We start from the raw sequence: 19,789 nt of genomic DNA, 5'->3' as shown, positions 1-19,789 counted from the left end.
GTGGTTTAATATAAAATGTGCCCCTGCCTTAGAGGACTTGGAGGTTGCACACTTTCTTCCTCTGTCACTTGATGATTACTCCTCCGTCTGATGTCTGATGGTGACTGAAGTCCTTTTGGGAATAAAAGGTAACGTTGACGTAAACAGTAAACTGAAGAAAGTCATTGTCGGTGACCCTGGGTATCTGCTAAAGCTAGCGGCATTACATTACATGTGTATGATGTCATGCTCCACTACTGCATTCCATTTGAGATGATATTACCTTTCTAAAATTCATACACTTGACCAGTGATTCTCAACCTTTTGTGCGTTCTGGAACCCTAGCCTATTTTGAACAATCCACAAGGACCCCCTCGCTCCACAACAATTATAGTCATTTATATATATGTTGCTTTATTTTATTAATATTCAACATTAATAATGTTAACATTGGACATTTAAAATTGAATCAAAACATTTCAATGTTTTATTTTTTACATTTTATTGTTGGTGTGACATATAATTTGACTCTTAGAGTTATATTTTGTTTATTTATTTGTTTATCCATCAATGCAACACTTGACCTTCTCTACCACTCAGGTTTTTGCAAATTATCATTTCATTTGTAAATAAATTTAAAGTAAATTCCATCAATGAACGATTGTGATATTTGTGACTGCTCGCAAATAAACAAATTGGTTAATTCTAAAACATCTCATTTGAATGTTTTGATCCTTTTATATATATATATATATATATATATATATATATATATATATATATATATATATATATATATATATATATATATATCAAACTTTCCCAAGGACCCCCTGCAATTACACCACTGACCACTAGGGGACCCCTATTGCACTAGACGGGAGAGTAGTGCGTAGTGTAAGTACATAGTGTAAGTGTACAGTACTTCATTTAGGACACTACTTTAATATTTACTCTCCGAAGCGTGTTTTCAGTACAGAAGTAATGTAATGAGTAAACGCACCGTGCAGAGCAACTAATCGAAAATGAGATTCGTTTCCAACGATTTTCATAATCGATTATTATCGATTAGTTGTTGCAGCTCTAAATATAATATAACATTTGCAATCACTGTGATGGAGAAAATATGGAATGCAAAGTGCAATCTTTTTTATTGATCTATTTATTTATATCCCTATTCCATTCATTTCTACTGTTTAGTCATCTGGTGGGCGTGGCTGAGTGCGCAGGTGCGTCATTCAAACCGAGCGAGATGACTGTTGAGAATCAGACAGCGCGAGACAGCTCCTTTCAGGTAAATTGAGGTACTTCTGTTGGTTGTATGAATAAAACACTTATCACAATTCTGATTAGTGTAGATTTACTACAGGTGCATTATTATTAGACACAACATCTGGACTGCTTTAGGGTTTATTTATGAAAGTGATCATGAAACAAGTGGCAGTAGTGATGACACTCATTTTGAGCCAGGTCCCTTTCCCCAAGACCAAAAGATTGCCGGACTTTTTATCTTGAAGTTTCATTTCAGAAATGGATTGAATTCATGCCCGAAACAATTCAGTACAAAAACAAGTTCTCTGAAAACACAAAAAAGGGAATACACAATTCTGAAGTGTAGCATCTGGACACGTGATAAATCATCACATTTGGGAAGAAGTGAAAAGCCCCTGCACATTTGTCTTTAAAAGAGCCAAGGTCTATCCATCAGCCACAGAGAAATTCATAGAAATCAGAGGCAACTGTGAGAAATGTCATGGCCACATTCACATAAAATGTGACGGAGAGCCTGAAATGAACCGCCTAATGGTGCTCAAGTGCTTAATTAAAAACTCTGACTCCCTGCACACTGGCTGTTCGAAGCCTGCGATGTCTGGTAACTTGCCTGTGCAGATAGCCAAAGAACTGTGTGAGGAAAGAATGGAACCCTGTTTATGACAACGTGGCAATTTTTCGGAGCACACTTGGTAGTGTGCGGAAGCATCGGCACGTCCCTAATAGCAAGTGCATATAGCTGAAACATTCTGTACTGCTTGCAGAGCAGCAAGATGTCACGGAGGAGAGCGTGTCCAGTTTGTCGGCGTTTCTACACCAACGTGCAGGCTCATCTCGCCCAGATTCATCAGCAGGGTCCAGAGGAACGCGGGCTTCACCTGGCGGCGGCGAGCGGGTGATATGCGGATCCTCTGGACTGCCCGGTGTCTGCATGCAGCAGGAAAGGTTTCCGCCGGCTAGACTGCCACCTGTTCGACCTTCACCAGCTCGCCGGGGACACGGTCAGGAAGTTACTACTCGGCGCCAAAATAAAGCTGCTCAACAACAACTGCAAGCTTTCGGTGAGGCGAAGAAATCTAAAAGTTGCAAATGTTCTGAACTGATCGAAAAAGTAGCAAAACTCTCCGCAGAATTTGAGCGGCTGTCAGCACTAGTAGCCCGGCATGTCCCCGGCCGCCTGCCCAACCCCCCCTTTTTTTTTTCCAGAGCCAATGTTAAGTGTACACGGCTCGGCTTGACAGGCCTCAGAGATGTCCCCAAAGCCACGGCCAACAGCAAGCAGGAGAGGAGACACGTCGAGCACTTCCTTCACTTTGTGGGCCAACACGGACAGTCCCCTGGCAGCCCACCTGAAGTACATTGACAATGTCTCGAGAGTCCTTGAATGGATGAAATCATTGTGCCAGCGGTAGAAGGTCACTACGGCCAAGTTATTTCTGACGCGCGTTTCCAAGTTCCTCCATTAACTCGATGAGAGACTGACCGAGGGCCGAGTTGGCTCCACAAGGTTGTCGAGTCTCCAAAGACTGCTGCAGTGGGAGTGCAGACATCTGTCCGGTCGAGTCGTGCTCCACAGGCAAGGCGTGCGAGCGGAGAAGAGCGTGGGAGTACTTACGGCTCCTGCACGGCAAACTGTCGGACGCTGTCCCTGCTTCGCTGATCTGAAGGCTCGTCCAGCAGACCCGGACATGCTCAACCATTGCATCGGGCTGCTGTGTGCTCACTTCTTTTCGGTCAGCGGACACAGGACCGGAGTCCTGCAGAACCTCACGACTGAGGAGTTTGAGAACCTCGAGAAGGCTGACGGCGGTCTCTTTCTGATCAATGTAAGTAACTTCTGTGTATTTCACTTTTATTTCCAGGGGCTGCTGTGTTGTACATGGGGGTGTTTAATATTTTTCCTTCATTGTCCCTTTCTCCCAGGTGAAGCAGCACAAACCTGCCTCCGCTTTCGGACTCGCTAAGCTGGCCGTCACCAAGCTGGAGCTGAAGTGGCTGAAAGCTTTCTGCCGCCTGAGGAAGCATATGGCGGGATATGAGACTTCTGTGGGGTGGCTTTTCTTTTCTGGCACACAGGCCAGGATTTCTGCGCATGTCGCACAGCCGAAATTTCCTCTTTTTTTTTTTTTTTTTTAAGTACATGGACGGAGCTCCGGGCAGAGGGCGAAGAGAGCGTCCAGACTCGTGAGCTCCAGACTGATCACTGCTGAATTTTTTCCTCATTGATTTCAATGGTTTATGCGTTCCTAGTCAGGGCAAGCTACTGTTTGTTGCACCTCTTCCATCCTCCTCCACGGTCTGAAGCCAGCTGCAGCCACCTTTTCATCACCGTCACAATCTCAGCACTTGTTGCCCTTGATGTTAACGGGTTCTTTCGGACAGCATCTAATGAACATGAGGCAAAACAGTTGACAACTTCTGCAATTCGAGACACGCTAAAAAGGCTATTTATACTTCTACGTCAGACCTTTGCGTTGCCTGATGTGCACCTCTAAAAAACTGTAATAACGTCTGTGTATGCAGACAACAGTTGTGATTGGTCCTTTGTGCAAACAGAGACCCTCCCCAGGATGATAAATATATCTGCAGTAATTTCATATTCACTGAGAATAAATGTAATGACGCAGATTGCTTGTAGCTTATAATAAAAATGCTGAGGCTTATTACACACTTATTCAAGTTACAGTTAAATAATGAATATGGGCTTAAAGTGCAGTCCCTCATCTTTAATTTAAATGTATTCACATCCACATTGGAGGAATGGTTTAGGAATTACAGCTCTTTAATATGTAGCCCCCTCTTTTTCAAGGGACCAAAAGTAATTGGCCATTTTACTCAAAAGCTGTTTCATGGACAGGTGTGGGCTATTCCTTCTCTATTTCATCAGTTAAGCACAGGGTAGCTGCAGGTATCAGCACTTACATTATTGGAAATTTCTTGACTATGATATTAAAAAGTATTAGATTTGAAGACCTGCACATCACTTCAGTCATGCTACACGATACATCAGCTATAATAGATTGTGTTCATGCATATACATCCATTCCTGGGTTTAAGTAAACTACAGCAGGGTAAACTTCTATAGAGGTAGATGGGAGACCAGAGCAAATATCCTGTTTGCATTACCATTTGCTCCAACAGTGAAAGAAAAATCCAGTATTTCCTTTCCATGACTTTCCAGGAAAGGAGAAATCTAGAGAGATAAGACTTTAAGGACCTGCAGGCAGCCTGTAAGTAGATAAAAGGTCTGGAGTTGATTCCAGGTGTGGCATTCACATTTGGAAGCTGTTGTTGTGAACACACAGCATGCGGTCAAAGGAGCTCTCAATGCAAGTGAAACAGGCCATCCTTAGGCTGTTAAAAAAAAAAAAAAAGATCCATCAGAGAGATAGCAGGAACATTAGGAGTGACCAAATCAACAGTTTGGTACAGTCTGAGAAAAAAAGAACACACTGGTGAGCTCTGCAACAGAAAGGCCTGGATGTCCACGGAAAACAAAAGTGGTGGATGATCGTAGGATCCTTTCCATGGTAAAGAAAAACTCCACAACACCAGCCAAGTGAAGAACACTCTCCAGGAGGCAGGCGTATCATTATCCAAGTCTCCAATGAAGAGACGACTTCACAAGAACAAATACAGAGTTCACCACAAGGTGCAAACCATTCATAAGCCTCAAGAACAGAATGGCCAGATTAGATTTTGCCAAAAAAAAACATCTAAACAAGCCAGACCAAGCATTCTTTGGGCAGATGAAACTAAGATCAAACTGTACCAGAATGATTGGAACAGCTCGTGATCCAAAGCATACCTCATCATCTGTAAAACACGGTGGAGGTAGTGTGATGGCATGGGCATGCATGGTTTCCAATGGCACTGGGTCACTAGTATTTATTGGTGATGTGACAGAAGATCAAAGCAAGTGTATGTGAATATATTGTCTGCTCAGATTCAGCCAAATTCAGTGAAATTAATTGGACGGCTCTTCACTTTACAGTTGGACAGTGACCCAAAACATACTGCAAAAGCAACCCAGGAGTTTTTTAAAACAAAGAAGTGGAACATTCTGCAATTGACAAGTCAGTCACCTGATCTCAACCCGATCGAGCATGCATTTCACACGCTGAAGACAAAATTCAAGGCAGAAAGAACCACGAACATACAACACCTGAAGTCAGCTGCAGTAAAGGCCTAGCAGAGCATCACAAAGGAGGAAACCCAGCATTTGGTGATGTCTGTGGGTTCCAGACTTCAAGCAGTCATTGCCTGCAAAGTATTCTTGACAAAGTATTAAAAATGAACATTTTATTTATGATTATGTTCATCTGTCCAATTACATTTGAGCCCCTTAAATAAGGGAACTGTGTATAAAAATGGTTGCAATTCCTAAACGTTTCATATGATATTTTTGTTCAACCCCTTGAATTAAAGCTGAAAGTTGCTGGCCCAAATTTAGCCTATTACCCAAAGACACTTAAAATTCAACATAGAAGCAAATACTCACACCTCTAAACCCAGTTGGAGATAGAAAAAAAAAAAGACACCAGCCGTAAGTGAGAAGAAGCAAGGGTCCAGATTTTATTTCCACCTCACGAGATCCACAATGATGAGAATTCTCAGAAGTGATCTGACACCTGGAGCTCAAGCTCCAGTATTTATACTGTATTTACACAGTAGATAACCAATATATTTTAAAAAGACTATGATTTCAATACCAATAGGGTTAAAAAGAGCTTTAAAAAGAGCTACATTACCATGATGTTTAAAAAAAGGTTTATCAAATTTAACATGATGTTTTGAAAGAGGACTTTCTGACTACCATTAGGATTGAAAGTGGGAGAGAGAGAAAACAATTTTAGAGAGACCTTAGTCTCATGTTGTTATGTGTGTGTGCGTTGGGGCCTTTGTGTGTGTTATGTCTGCACGCCCGCCCTTGACTGTACGAGAGTGTGTGTGTTTCTCAGCCTGCCCTCCTCAGCTCTTATATTTCTCTGTGACTAATAAACCATAGTGTGTTACTCTTAAAGATCTTAAAGTGTGAATCCAACCAGTCCTGTGAATTTTCAATAAAATTACATATTACTCATACTAGGTCTCCCTCGTGTTTATTTCATGTCATTTTTATCCACAACAAAGTCTGCAGTTCAATTGCATCTCAGTTGTTTCATTTCAAATCCATTGTGGTGGCATACAGCGCCAAAATTATCCAAATAGTGTCACCGTCCAAATACTTGCTAGTTTTGGCCTACACCAAATTACTGGCACTGACTACAGGTGGCTGTAGAGGTCTTTCCACAGAAAGGTGTTTCTTGGAACCCAGATCTTGAAGGCTCTTGTGGAGCTGGTGAGGTTAAAAAAAAAAAAAAAATGAATGTTGATTTATTTGTGATAAAATAGTTTTTAAAATAAATGTGTATTGCAATTTTTTAAAATTGTTTTTCAGGTTAGGGCACCCGAGCCAGCTAGTTAAGGTTTTTAGGACATGATATGTGTCATTTGTTCCAAATCCATGTCCGTGTCACATGTCTTAGATGTACGACCGATCAGTTTGCCTTGTAGCTTTTAAACACAACTATACACCAGCATGCACCAAAGTCTCGTTCAGCCGCATTTGTGAAATCCGTAGCCCAGCGGCCCCAAAATGCAACTACCTTCCTTTACAACTATTCTATACATTTTTCCCTGTCAACAATCATAAACTATAGAAAATCCAAAAGAGTTCACAAATTTTCAAGCACCACACACACTGCTGACAAACTGAGACATACTTACTGACAGTAACTTCAGGAGTAGGGGTCTGAGGAGTCCTTTGGCATCCGTGTAATAGAGTCTGTTGAGGCTGTTGTGGGTTTGGACGTTAAAATATCACATCAAATACATTAAATATCACACTAATTTTGACAATATGAATTTTTCAAATCTTTTGAATCAATCCTAACATTGATCGACAGCTTCTATTGCCCAGTGTCATAGTGCCCCAAAGACTTCTGGGATTTTCAAACTTGTGCACAGCTCACTATCCAATGCATCCTCAATATCAAGAATAATACATCTGGGAATTTTTATGTCCTCTGTATTTGCGTTCTTGAGCAGTGGACTTGAACTTCGGCAGTGGATGATGACGTTAAAGGAGTCCACAAGCACACAAAGGCTACATTCACACTGCAAGCCTCATTGCTCAATTCTAATTTTTAAAATGTGGCCAATGTCATATTTCAGCATGAACTGATCATGGTCTTAAACTGACCCGTATGCGCACAAAAAACAAACAAACAAACAAAAAAACACATCACCGCAGCACGCTGTCACATGTAAACATGGAGGCCACTGAAGTCATTTACAGAGTTGGGCCATGTTCAGCTGCAGTGTGATAAAGAACAACACATTGAGAAACAGATAAGCAGTCTTTGAAGACCTTAAATAGCTGGGTGGTGTGTGTTTAATTAGGGTTGGAGCTAAACTCTCCAGGACTGTGGATCTTGTTGGAGACCTCTGACCTATACCCTTCATTTCATATAGATTTGGGATGATACACTTACATTCACATGTGAAATCCTAATTAAACACACACGACCCAGCTACTTAAGGTCTTCAAAGACTATCTGTTTCTCAATGTGTTGTTCTGTATCACACTGCAGCTGAACATTGCCCAACTCTGTAAATGGCGTGGTTACTGGTCAGCATTTCTGTAAAGGATATTGAAGTCCCCTCTGTGGGTCGATCAAAATGATAGACTGGTGGAGGAGCAGGAAGACCTGTGGAATCTTGCTGTAAAGCATCATCTTCCTCAGAGTCCCTCAAAGAGGAGCTCAAAAGTCGAGTGCTTGGCCTTTAGAAGTCTTTTTTAAATAAAGTCATTTGTGACACTTCAGTGCACTTAGCAAATTATACAATGTTGAAGCCACTTTACTACGAGAAAGCAGAAAACATATTACAAAAAATTTTACACCTACATTTTGCGCCTGGCATTTTTTTTGGGCTGGATCTTCTGCATCTGACTCATAGCTGTCTGTTCAATGAAAAAAAACAAAGATTAATAAAACTTAAATTGCTATAAACATTCCTAAGAATACATGGATCAGAGACATCCAACATTCCAGTGGTGAACACCTCTCTAATGTCCCAAGACACCTAGTCTAATTTCATGTCTAAATGACTTTAAAAATGCATGAATTAAATAACTGAAAAATGAATTATTTTGATGCGGCAGTGCTGTATGTTATTCTCAATTACATTACCACTTTATGTGCAGTAAACGCACTGCAACAAATCGGCCTTGATATGGTAGCCTCACATACTTCATCACATTTCCATTCAACTCAATCATTTCAGGCTAGATGAGAGATTATCTACTAAATAGACCCCCATCTGAATTGAGTTTATGGGATAGTGAAAGAAAGGTTCCATTTGCTCACATTCTCTGTAGATTACATACACCTTCTCCTGACATTGAAGAATATTCATTACTACACCAAAGCAGCCTCCAATTCTGACACAGTTATCTCCCATAGTTGAAAGATTAACTCTAGTGCTACCTAGAACAACCTCCTGGAACTGCTCAACTTTATTAAAATCTGGTGGAATTGGGCCATTTTCATGTTGTTTTTTCAAGACAATTTTCATATCCAAATGTTCAGCATTTAGCAAGAGTTCTTGAGGTGGATCCAATACTGTCAGACGGTGCCATAGCATCGAGGCAGCCAAGTTGTTTATCACTAGGACCCTGCTCCTATAGGACAGCTGTGATTGAATTCATCTCCATCTATTTAGCTTTTCTAGAACCTTATTGGTCAATCCATCCCAGTTCTTCTGCATATATCGATCTGTGCCAAAGAACATCCCAAGTATTCTCAGTCCCTCCATGAACACTCCTGTGGGAGGTGAGGTATATTTTCCTCCTGCCATTGACCTAGAAGCAAGGCATCAGTTTTGTTCCAGTTTACACGTGCAGATGATGCGCTCTGAAAGACATCCAGGCCAGAAAACACGTGACTGATGTCATCCTCTGACCTGATTATCACCGTCAGATCATCAGCATATGCTGTGAGCTTGACTGTGGTCACATCAGATAAGTCAGGGCTTAACACTGAAAACCCTTGCAGATTTTCTCGCAGGTGTCTTAGCAGGGGCTCAATGGGGAGAGTGTACAGCAGACCGGACAGGCCACAGCCTTGTGGAACACCTCTGTGCACGGAAAAGTTCTTGTTAGTGTTCTGTTTATTTTCAGCATACTGTACACATTAGTGTACAGCAGCCTAATCCATGAGATGAAGCATCCACCAATGCCCAAAGCTGTTAGGGTCTTAAAAAGATAACCATGATCCACTCTGTCAAAAGCCTTCTCTTGACCTAGTGACACTAGTCCCATCTCTACCTTATATAGCTCTGTGAGGTGCAACAGGTCTCGCACCAGAAAAAGGTTGCTGAAGATTGAGCGTTCTGGGATGCAGTATGACTGGTCATCATGTAGTATTGTGGCTAAAAATCTTTTAAGGCGTTTTGTTAATGCCTTTGAAAAGATTTTATAATCTGTCCCAAGGAGGGAGACAGGACGCCAGTTCTTTAAGCTACCAAGGTCTCCTTTTTTGGGTAACAGGGTAATTACAGCTCTCCTACAGCTGAGGGGTAAGACTTTTGTTTCCATACATCTGAGTATGACAAAGTGCAGGTCTGGGCCAATCAAGGACCAGAATGTTTTATAAAATTCGGAGGTCAATCCATCCAGCCCCGGTGACTTTCCGTTTGACAGTTGTTGAGCAGCTGTACTGAGCTCTTCTAAGGACAGTGATTTTTCAAGTTCGTTTCTCTCACACTCGCTCAGCTGTGGTAGTCCATTCAGAAGTTCTTCAGTTGCTTCAGGATCACATGGTTGACTATTGTACAGTTCCTCATAAAAAGATAGCGCTTGTTGAAGTTGAGGACGAGGTTCTCAAAAATAAAGAAGTTGAGGAAGTTTAGGAAGAGCCTTTCAAGCCTGAAGAAGTTTAGGAAGAGTCTCTCAAGACCAAAGTGTCATGATTCCCCCTTGAAGCAGCGTGCTCTAAGTGCGAATGCGCGAGCACCTGCTTTTCCGTTGTTGACCGTAGTGACATCTGGACACGTGTGTTTTGTTTATGTTTCTGTCATGTCTCCTCCCTGTTCTGTCATTGGCTGGGATTTCACATGGGTCTGTATTGCTCTCAGCTGCTAGCGGTTTAGACGCTGATCATGTCCACATATATACCGCGCGCCTCCCAGCACACAACGCGAGAGAGTATCATAGAGTTAGTTTAGTTCGTATCGTAGGCATAGTCACGTTCCATGTTTAAAGTTAGTTCGCGCTGGATTATCCACTTCCAGTTCCTCGTCATAGTTCATTTCTCGTTTTGTTTATCGACCCTGTTTTCCGTGACCATGACCTAGATTCCAGCCTTGCCCAGTGTATGCCTGTTTGCCAATCGCCTGACCTCTTGCATGTTTGCGGATTACGTTTTGGATCACGTTTTGGATTTGTCTGCCTGTCACTCTTTCAAATAAACAACTGTTCATCCTGCACTTGCATCCGTCCTATCTCTGCTCCGTCACAATACGTGACACAAAGAAGGTGAGGAAGAGTTTCTCAAGACTTAAGAAGTTGAACTGAAAGGAAGTGTCTCAGGTCTGAAGAAGTTGAAGGAGAGGTTTAAAAAATAAGGAACTGGAGGAACTGGTTCTCAAAACTGAGGAAGTTCAAGAAGAACCTTTCAAGCCTGGGGAAGAAAAGGAAGAGTCTCTCAAGACCAAGGAAGGTGAGGAAGATTGCTACAAAGCTGAAGAAGAGTCTCTCAAGTCTGAAGAAGTTGAGGAAGAGCCTCTCAAGAGTAGAAAGTTGATGAAGATCTTTTCAAGCCTGAGGAATATCCCTGGGGATATAGCCTGGGGAAAGTCTGAAGGGGAAACTAAATCAGAAAAAATAAAAATCCAGAAATGAATGGCAAAAATAAGTAAAAATAAAATGAATGAGGAGCATCAACATGAAGCAGGAATGTCTGATGCCTGAGGAACTTCAGTAAAAGCTTTCGAAATCAAGGAATTTCAATCAATATCCGAGAACCAAGAGAAAGCCAAAGAGGTAGAAATCTGGGAGCTGATGTCAGTGGAGTCTCAGTCTGGCTCTCAAACACACTTTCACAGCTTTTCCTCCTCTCTAGCATCTGTACCGTCAGCAGTGTCTCCTACTTTCTGATCTTCTGTCTTGCAGGAGCCACTGTGCATTCGTTACTCAGCCTGACTAAGTTGTTTGGTCTGACGGTTGATGTGTGATAGATGCCGTGCTAATTAAAGCGGTTTGCCGACATGGTCAATGAACACGTCTTGTGTGCAATCTTCTCTTCTCTCCACTTGGGCAGGAAAACCATCCATGAGCTGCAGTAGAATGTAGTCTTAGTGTTTGTTGATACAGTGGGGGTCATGATGTCTGAGTCCAGCAGCAAGAATTGACCATTTTACTCAACTGGCTAGGTTGGTACACCTGCTGAATAAGATGTTCTGATTGGCTGAAAGCCACCAGATGGTGGAAAACCTGGTGCTATAAACAAACTGAGTGAATTAGGAGTTTCTCAAACTCCTAATTCACTCAGTTTGTGAAAAAAAGAAGGATTTTCCAGTGCCGGATGGACCACATTGTCTCATCTCAAAAGTCAGAGGCACTGGAAGCAGAAAGCAGGAAGCACGTGAGAGCAATTAGCCCTGCTCTCTGCCCGGACGAGTTCCACGGGGCCATGGCATCCACTTAAAGAAATACACTCCGGTATGGAGATGGAGGAGCACCGCGATGAGAAGTACTGAGCCTAGACAAGCCAAGACTCGCTGCAGACCGCACACACATGGCGTATCTGTGTTTATTCCAGCTGAAGCTAACAGGAAGTTAAGATCACGGTGTGATGTTGAATCATTTACTGCAGCAGCAGCTCGGACAGCTCTAAATTCAGATTTCATCTCAAGGATCGGATCGCAATCTCATAAGATTTGGATGAAGCCACGCGAGAGCCCGAGAATATTACATAAATGAAGAATTCTGATTGATTTGAACTTTTACAGAAGTATGGGAGACTTGGAGATGTTCAAGGCAGTATGGTGTTATGAGAACTTTGTTTTACACCAGCATTAGCTGATAATGTTCTTAACAACTATCCGGTGCTGCGCTGACTTATTTGTTTTATTTATTTATGTTTTTTCTTTTTAATGCTCCTTTAAATATTTATTTATTGAGTCACCTTTGACCTTAATGTGTATAGTGTGACGTTTGAAAAATAAAGGATTGTAAAAAGTCAAAAAAGTCTCTCTTTCACTCTCTGTCTCTCTCTCTCGCTCTCTCTGTCTCTATCGCTCTCTCTTTCTTCCTCTCTCGCTCTGTTTCACTCTGTTTTCGCAAACTCTATCGTTTTATGAAGAATTATATATTGCACAACCCTGTGACCTTGGAGCAATTAATCAGCTTTCAGATGGACTGCTGCATCTTGGACATGAAGATAAAGCAGAGCTGGAGAAACCTTTGTCCTGTCAGGAGTTAACGGAAGCTGTCCAGCAGCAATCTTCGGGAAAATCACCAGGATTGACTTCTGAAATTTATAAAGCCTTCTGGTCCCTCATTGGTCAGGATTTGTATGAGGTGTTTCTCGAAAGCTTTGAGTCAAATATCCTACCCATCAGTTGTAGAAGAGCTGTAGTGACTCTTTTACCCAAGAAAGGAGATCTTGGTATATTGAAGAACTGGCGACCGGTCTCTCTTTTAGGAACTGATTATAAAATATTGTCTAAAACTCTGACAAATCATCTTTAAAAATCTATAGCATCCATCATCCATGAAGATCAGTCCTACTGTGTAGCCTAGCGATCTATGTTTGACAATCTTTTTTTTTTGTGCGGGACTTGGTGTACTTAACGGAACTGCATAAATTAGATCTTGGTCTTGTGTGTTTGGACCAAGAAAAAGCCTTTGATAAAGTTGACCATGAATACCTGTTCAAAATACTTGAAAGCTTTGGCTTTGGGAATCAGTTTATTTCATGGATAAGGCTTCTTTATAAAGATGTCTATAGTATGCTGAAAATAAATGAAATTTTGACCAGACCTTTTTCTGTAGGTAGAGGTGTGACACAAGGGTGTAGTTTGTCTGGTCTCTTGTACACGATTTCCATTGAGTCAATGTTGAGGATGCTGAGAGAGAAGCTGCAAGGATTTACTCTTCCAACATCTCACCTTTCAAACACACCAGTGGTGAAACTCACCTCGTATACAGATGACATCCCAGTGATCATTAGATCTGAAGATGATGTTAAACATCTTACCTCATGCCTCAACATCTTTCAGAGTGCTTCTTCCGCATGGATCAATTGGGGAAAAACTGACACTTTATTGTTAGGCCATTGGTCACACCAAAATCCACCTCAGCTTCCACATCAGCGCCCTTGGAGTAAAGAGGGGGTTAAGATACTGGGGTTGTTCTTTGGGACTGAACAACACATGAACAAGAATTGGGAAGGACTTGTAGAAAAAGTGACAGGCAAGCTCCAGAGATGGAAGTGAATTCAAGCCCAGCTTTCCTACAGAGGCAGGGTGCTGGTGTTGAATAATCTAGCCACCTCAATGCTGTGGCATCGTCTAACCGTGTTGGACCCTCAGAAAGAGCTTTTGTCACAACTTCAAAAAGCCTTTGTAGACTTCGTTTGGGGTGGTTATCATTGGCTTCCCCTGGGGGTACTGTGTCTGCCTACAATCGATGGCGGTCAGGGATTAATTAATTTAGCCTCTAAGGTGAAATCTGAAATTTCTAACTTTGTTTTAGCTGGGACAACTAAAGTTGGAAACCTATTTGACTTGTCGAATAGAGAGTGTTTTTCAGTACAGAATCTAACTAGAAAGATTACTGGTAGATCAGAGAGAATAGTCGGGAACATATTAAAGGATTTGAAAACATCTTTTCCTACATCTTTGTGGGATTATATAACCGAGTTTAAGTCCGGCGGTAACACAAAGGTCTTTTTTCCAGAAGTGTACTTAACTCCAGAGGTAGCTCAAATTAACAATGGAGACAATGTAAACATGTTGTTATCCTTTAAAGGCTTGCAAAGTCTTCTGTTTTCCATGGTGAACAAACAAAATGCATATATTTCCTGTGTAAAGTCCGACTTTGTCAGACATCTAAGGGGGAGGAGGCATACAGAATGGAGGACTCATTTCATGACGTCGGGAGATAATGAACCTTCATGGCAGTTATTGTATAAAAACCCTCTACCAAAAAGTCTGGTGACTTACAGTGGCGGATTTTACATTGTGCATTACCAACAAAAGTGTTTTTGTTTAAATGTAAATTTGCACCGTCTCCACTGTGTACTTTGTGTGATGAACTCGATACTGTGTTTCATGTCTTTTGTGAATGTTGTAAATTATCTCCGCTCTTAAATCTATTGGATACAATGTTTCATAGTTTGGGGATCATTTTCTCTAAAACAGGGTTTATTTATGGGGGTAGATATTCTCGCCACAGGCAGGAAATCTGTACCTATTCAAATTTTTTGGTCGGTCAAGCAAAATTAGCCATTTGGAAGGCTGACAAAATGGGATTGGAAGGGAAAGAAGTAAACATGGTTAAATTATTTAAGGCCTTGGTTGAGTCTAGGATTAGATTAAAGTATGAATTTTACCAAATGAATGGTGATCTTCCGATGTTTGAGAAGAAATGGTGTGTAAACAAAGGGGTGACTTATAAGAGGCGAGAATCTCTTTTTCAATTGGTAATGGTCGTTAAAACAATGTGTTCTGTATGTTAAGGTTTTTTAAATTGTAAAATAAATTATATTTTAAAAGTCAAAGTCTCTCTCTTTCTTCTCTCTCTCCCCACAGATGTGTCGTTATCTCTAGCATCCCTGCTGGTGCCTCTACAAATTACACCTGCAACATGAGGGGTCGTCATGTGAACATCATCATTCCCAATGTTATCCAGGCTCTCACGCTCTGTGAAGTGGAAGTCTATGGGGTTCCAGGTTACACTTTTATATCCAGTTCACAATTTCATATACATTTGAAGTCAAATTAAGTTTTACAACAGCTGCTAAATATCAATACTGTTAATTTTTTTAGTGCCTGTTACTAAGAGGGCATTTCTGAGATTGAAGTTTAACAGCAGTGAGGATCTTATGAACCCTTCTGTGAGGGACAAAATTCTTCAAAAGGTTTGTGTTTATGACATGTATGGTAGATACATACATACACAAATAAACAAATAAATAATAGTACTTTATCATCATAGATGATATCTGCCAATGTCCAGCCTTCAGTGCGTCAGATCTGTTGGACTAAGGAACCAGAGGTGGAAAATTAAACTTAAAAAACGGTAGGAAATATCACTACTACTACTGCAATAATAATAATACAACTACTTCTACTGCTAATAATAATAGTAATATAGCCATAAGAGGCAATCTGTGGGGTCCAAACACTCCCTGCGTATAGCACCCCCAGTGGCCAGTTCTTGTCAAGATTCATAGAACAATAAAGAGACCATATGTGAACTTTCTTACGCATATCACATTTTGTGATGATAACTCAATGCTAGTTGTGTAACCTACCTGCTGAAAGCCGACTGGCAGAAGGCAGACATTTTTTGAAGTAATTCAGTTACTGATTAGCAGAAAGCTCACTGCAAATTCTGCTCAACTGGAATTTTGGTTCCTGAGAAACAGCTATTTGAACTTAACGCTGACCGTTATGAACATGAACAGCAGCCCCAGGTAGCCAATTTGAGCAAGATTGCATCGGATACTAGGAGGTCCATCCCTGAACTTTCTATTCAAGTTTTGTGGCAATAGCTTAATGGGAAACTTTTCAGTTATCTGATTTTCTGATCAGACTTATAATTCCTCATAAACAGCTATCTGATCTTAGCTCTGCTCCCTCTGTATGACCAAATTTTGCACATAGCAAAAAATGCTTTTAACATTTGCCAACTAGTCCTAGGATGTTTGGCCTAGATTCAGAAATTTGGTGACAATCCTCAATAATTAATTTTTGGTGTGATGCTCAATAATTATCAAAAACATGTTGACATTTGTAAACACCAACATCTCACTTTCCTGGATAATGAAAGGGAGTACTACAACCACAATTCCAAAAAAGTTGGGACGTTGTGAAAAATGTAAACAAAAACAGAATGCAATGATTTGCAATCTCATAAACCCATATGATAGAACATAAAAAACAAATCAAATGTGTAAACTGAGGAAATGTAGCATTTAAAGGAAAAAAAATAGGTAACTTTGAATTTATGGGCTTTATATAACTATCAATTTATTGATAGTTCCATGAAATTTGCAGAAAATCAGTTTACTGTTACTTATTTATTAATTCATTGATTTCTTTCTTTTACCTGAGTGATATTACAGTCAAGAATTTTGTCATTCTGACTTACAGGTGGCAGAAATATATCTGAAACAAGAAGAAGAAGAAGCGGAAGAAGAAGAAGTGTTCAAAGAACAAAAAGAAAAAAAACATCAAATGTGTGAGGTTTGGGTGTAGCACTTGAAAATACTAGCTAACTGATGTTATAGGTTTATTAATTAGAAGTACTAGAAATTTTTCAGTTTGCTTGTTTGGGAAATGTAGCTATGAAAAATTATTACCACAGGGTTTGTACAAGGTGCTTGAATTTGGCATTTGGAAATTTAAGTACTGGAAAACCTTGAAAATAGCCATTTTTTATGTAACAGTGGTTAAAAAGTGCTTGAATGATAAAAAGTCAATAAATAAAAAATAACAATTTTCAAAAGAACACGAATACAATCCTTTCACTCAAAATATGACTCCCCGCTGCAGCCCCTCCTCCTCCTGCCGTTCACTCATTCATTTTAACAGGGACAGCTTCGGTCCACTTCTCAGACCCCTTTAGCAACTTTTTTTTTAATTTTTTTTAAAGCATCTAGCAATATATCTATCGATTTTTGGACAAACCTTAGCTACTTTCCGTAGAAGATAATGGCCAGTACTGCCCGGCGAGTGCGAGGTCCTGCTTTCAGAAACAGAAAAAATATGTAAATGAGAACAGCTTTATTGGGAATTCGGCTGTATTAAAATTCAGCATGTGAGCACAGAGAGTAGGATGTAATAAAGGGCTGACACTAGGCAGAGTGAAAATACGATAAAATGGTGAAATTATGGTGAAAATGAAGCAATGACTGGGAAATACAAATTTAGTCCATCATGGCTGGGAAAAGGAGCTATATAAAAATGGTTGTTTTAAAAAAAATTATTATTATTAAGATTTTTTTGGAAATGAAGGATATGTTTCAATGACATCTCTTGTATAGTCCTTGAAAACAAAACAAAACAGTGCTTGAAAAGTCCTTGAAAATCCTGGAATTTCATTATGAAGCATCTGTACAGACCCTGTTATATGTACTATGTGATTGATGTATTAAACATGCCTCTTGATTTCTGGGTTTAGCATAGTTATACCTCGGTTTGAGTTTAAAACAATAGCTATATTTTCTGGTAGAATAATGCTAGTTAAGTTTCTCTCCCAAATATTATTGAGTAGATAAGTATATTCAGTAGCTTTTCTGGGATAGTGAGAATTTAGGTTAATATAGTAGAAAACAAAACACTCAGATTATCCTGGTTGTAAGAACTACTCATTCATCAGTACACCTTTACAGTTTTCACTGCAGATATATCAGCTTTACTGAACAAGACTCAGAATCCTTGTCACCTCCCAGCCAATCAGTCATGATGAATTTTTGTATGGTTGGAAGCATGTTTAAAACACAGAAAGTGCCGAGATCATGTAAGAATGAGGTTTTTACTCACTGGCATATATGTGTTCACTTTAACTTTGTTCCTTCCTTAAACACTTACCTGCTTGAGAATTTCCAATGTTTGTAGAATGATGATTCTCAGTACAGCACATTACCAAATTATTAATGGGCTTTAAATTTATTTATTTATTTGTGACAATTATGGGATTTTCTAATTTGTTTAATATGTGAACTTTTTTTTATTATGGCTCATCAAGGTTCAGAGCATTCCATTCTCTTAAATCAACATTTCCCATTGTTATTATCAGAATCTTATTTAACATGCAACATATTCAATAATCTGTAACTAAGACTCAATAAAGAAATTCTGATTACACAGTGTCCAGAATGTCTCTGAAACACTTCAGCCTATGATTAGCCACGGGATTCCTGAGAGGACACTGTAGCAGTCTCTGAGGATTTCTTCTTATCACTCCACTGTTTAAAAAAAACAACAACAAACCACTAAATACTGGATTCTTCTTCTTTTAATTGATTGTCAGTGCTCAACTCAAACCAACAGCAGAATTATTAATAATATCAGGAATGATTGTGTCTAAAATCAACCACTGATTATATCCCACTTGTTTGTTTCTAGATTGTATGATTTATTTAGCCAATTCTAAACTCACCTCGTCCATTTGTGGTAACTGGATACTCAGGATAATGAATTTCACTCTGGTTCCATCCACCCACCCTTTCATTTTCTATATCTCCTATCATACAGGGTCGCACGGAACCTTGAGCCTATCCCAGAGATCATAGGGCACAGGACAGGGTACACACTGGACAGGGTACCAGTCCATCGCAAGGCACACTCACATACACATTCACACACCCATTCATACACTACAGACACTTTGGACATGCCAATCAGCCTACCATGCATGTCCTTGGACAGGGGGAGCAGCACAGGGAGGAACACGCAAACTACGCACACACAGGGTTGTGGTGGGAATCAAACCCCCAACCCTGAGGTGGGAGACGAACGTGCTGAGAACTAAGCCACCGTGCGCCCACTCTGGTCTCTTTAATTTAATAAAAAATGTGACACACAGAATAGCACAATGTGCTATCAAATAAATAGTGGGTGACTTTTCTTTATAGTGTATATGCACTGTGAATGACTTCTTATTTAAAAACATAAATGTAACTGACATGCTGCTTTATTAAATCATAGCAACTTGAGCACCTGCCTAGCCCAACTCTGAATATGAGGAACTTTCCTACACGAATATTGACGTAACTATTCACCCATTCTCACACCAATGGTAGCAGAGCTGCCATGCAAGGTGCTAACTTGACATCAGGAGCAACTTGGGGTTCAGTGGTCTTGCCCAAGGACACTTCAAGTCATGTGGGCCAGGAATCAAACCGCCAACCCTACAATTAGACACCTGCTCTACCACCTGAGCACAGCCACCAACTAGATAACTAGATGTTAAGTCAGCTATCCCATTCCTACATTTTTTTGTTACATATAGATGTCTCTTAAGTGTTTCCTACATGTACCTTTTTTAAATTGGCATGTCTACCAATATGTAAGCCAATGCATATGTTTTACACTACTAATACAAAATGTCCCCAGTGTGGCCTTCCACACCCGTCAAAATATTGCCAATCTCACTGTGACAGAAAAAAATATAACAATGATGCTTTAGAATTAGATAAAGTTTTCTGGCAAGCTATGAATTGAACTATTCATTTAGAACTCAAAAAGTACATAATGGCTT

At 40.3% G+C, this 19,789-nt stretch overlaps 2 long non-coding RNA genes across 3 annotated transcripts; one reads left to right on the top strand and one right to left on the bottom strand.

Annotated features, from left to right (window-relative positions):
* The first annotated feature begins 842 nt into the window (after nt 1-842).
* LOC128631140 (uncharacterized) lies at nt 843-17,176 on the top strand. 2 transcript variants are annotated; one of them, XR_008395310.1, is made up of 5 exons: nt 843-1,283; nt 15,112-15,251; nt 15,349-15,440; nt 15,518-15,601; nt 16,678-17,176. It is a non-coding gene; the product is annotated as an uncharacterized LOC128631140 (long non-coding RNA). The 2 variants fall into 2 exon arrangements; XR_008395309.1 differs by lacking the exon at nt 843-1,283 and having other exon boundaries at nt 14,840-15,251.
* LOC128631141 (uncharacterized) lies at nt 5,803-7,351 on the bottom strand. Its single transcript, XR_008395311.1, has 2 exons — nt 7,021-7,351; nt 5,803-6,589 (listed from the first exon to the last, which is right to left on the bottom strand). It is a non-coding gene; the product is annotated as an uncharacterized LOC128631141 (long non-coding RNA).
* Nucleotides 17,177-19,789: the final 2,613 nt, after the last annotated feature.

This window comes from Ictalurus punctatus, unplaced genomic scaffold (genome assembly GCF_001660625.3).
Source record: "Ictalurus punctatus breed USDA103 unplaced genomic scaffold, Coco_2.0 tig00005032, whole genome shotgun sequence".
NCBI lineage: Eukaryota > Metazoa > Chordata > Actinopteri > Siluriformes > Ictaluridae > Ictalurus > Ictalurus punctatus.
Note: the sequence above shows the minus strand (reverse complement) of the source record. Positions and strands in the feature narration are given on the sequence as shown.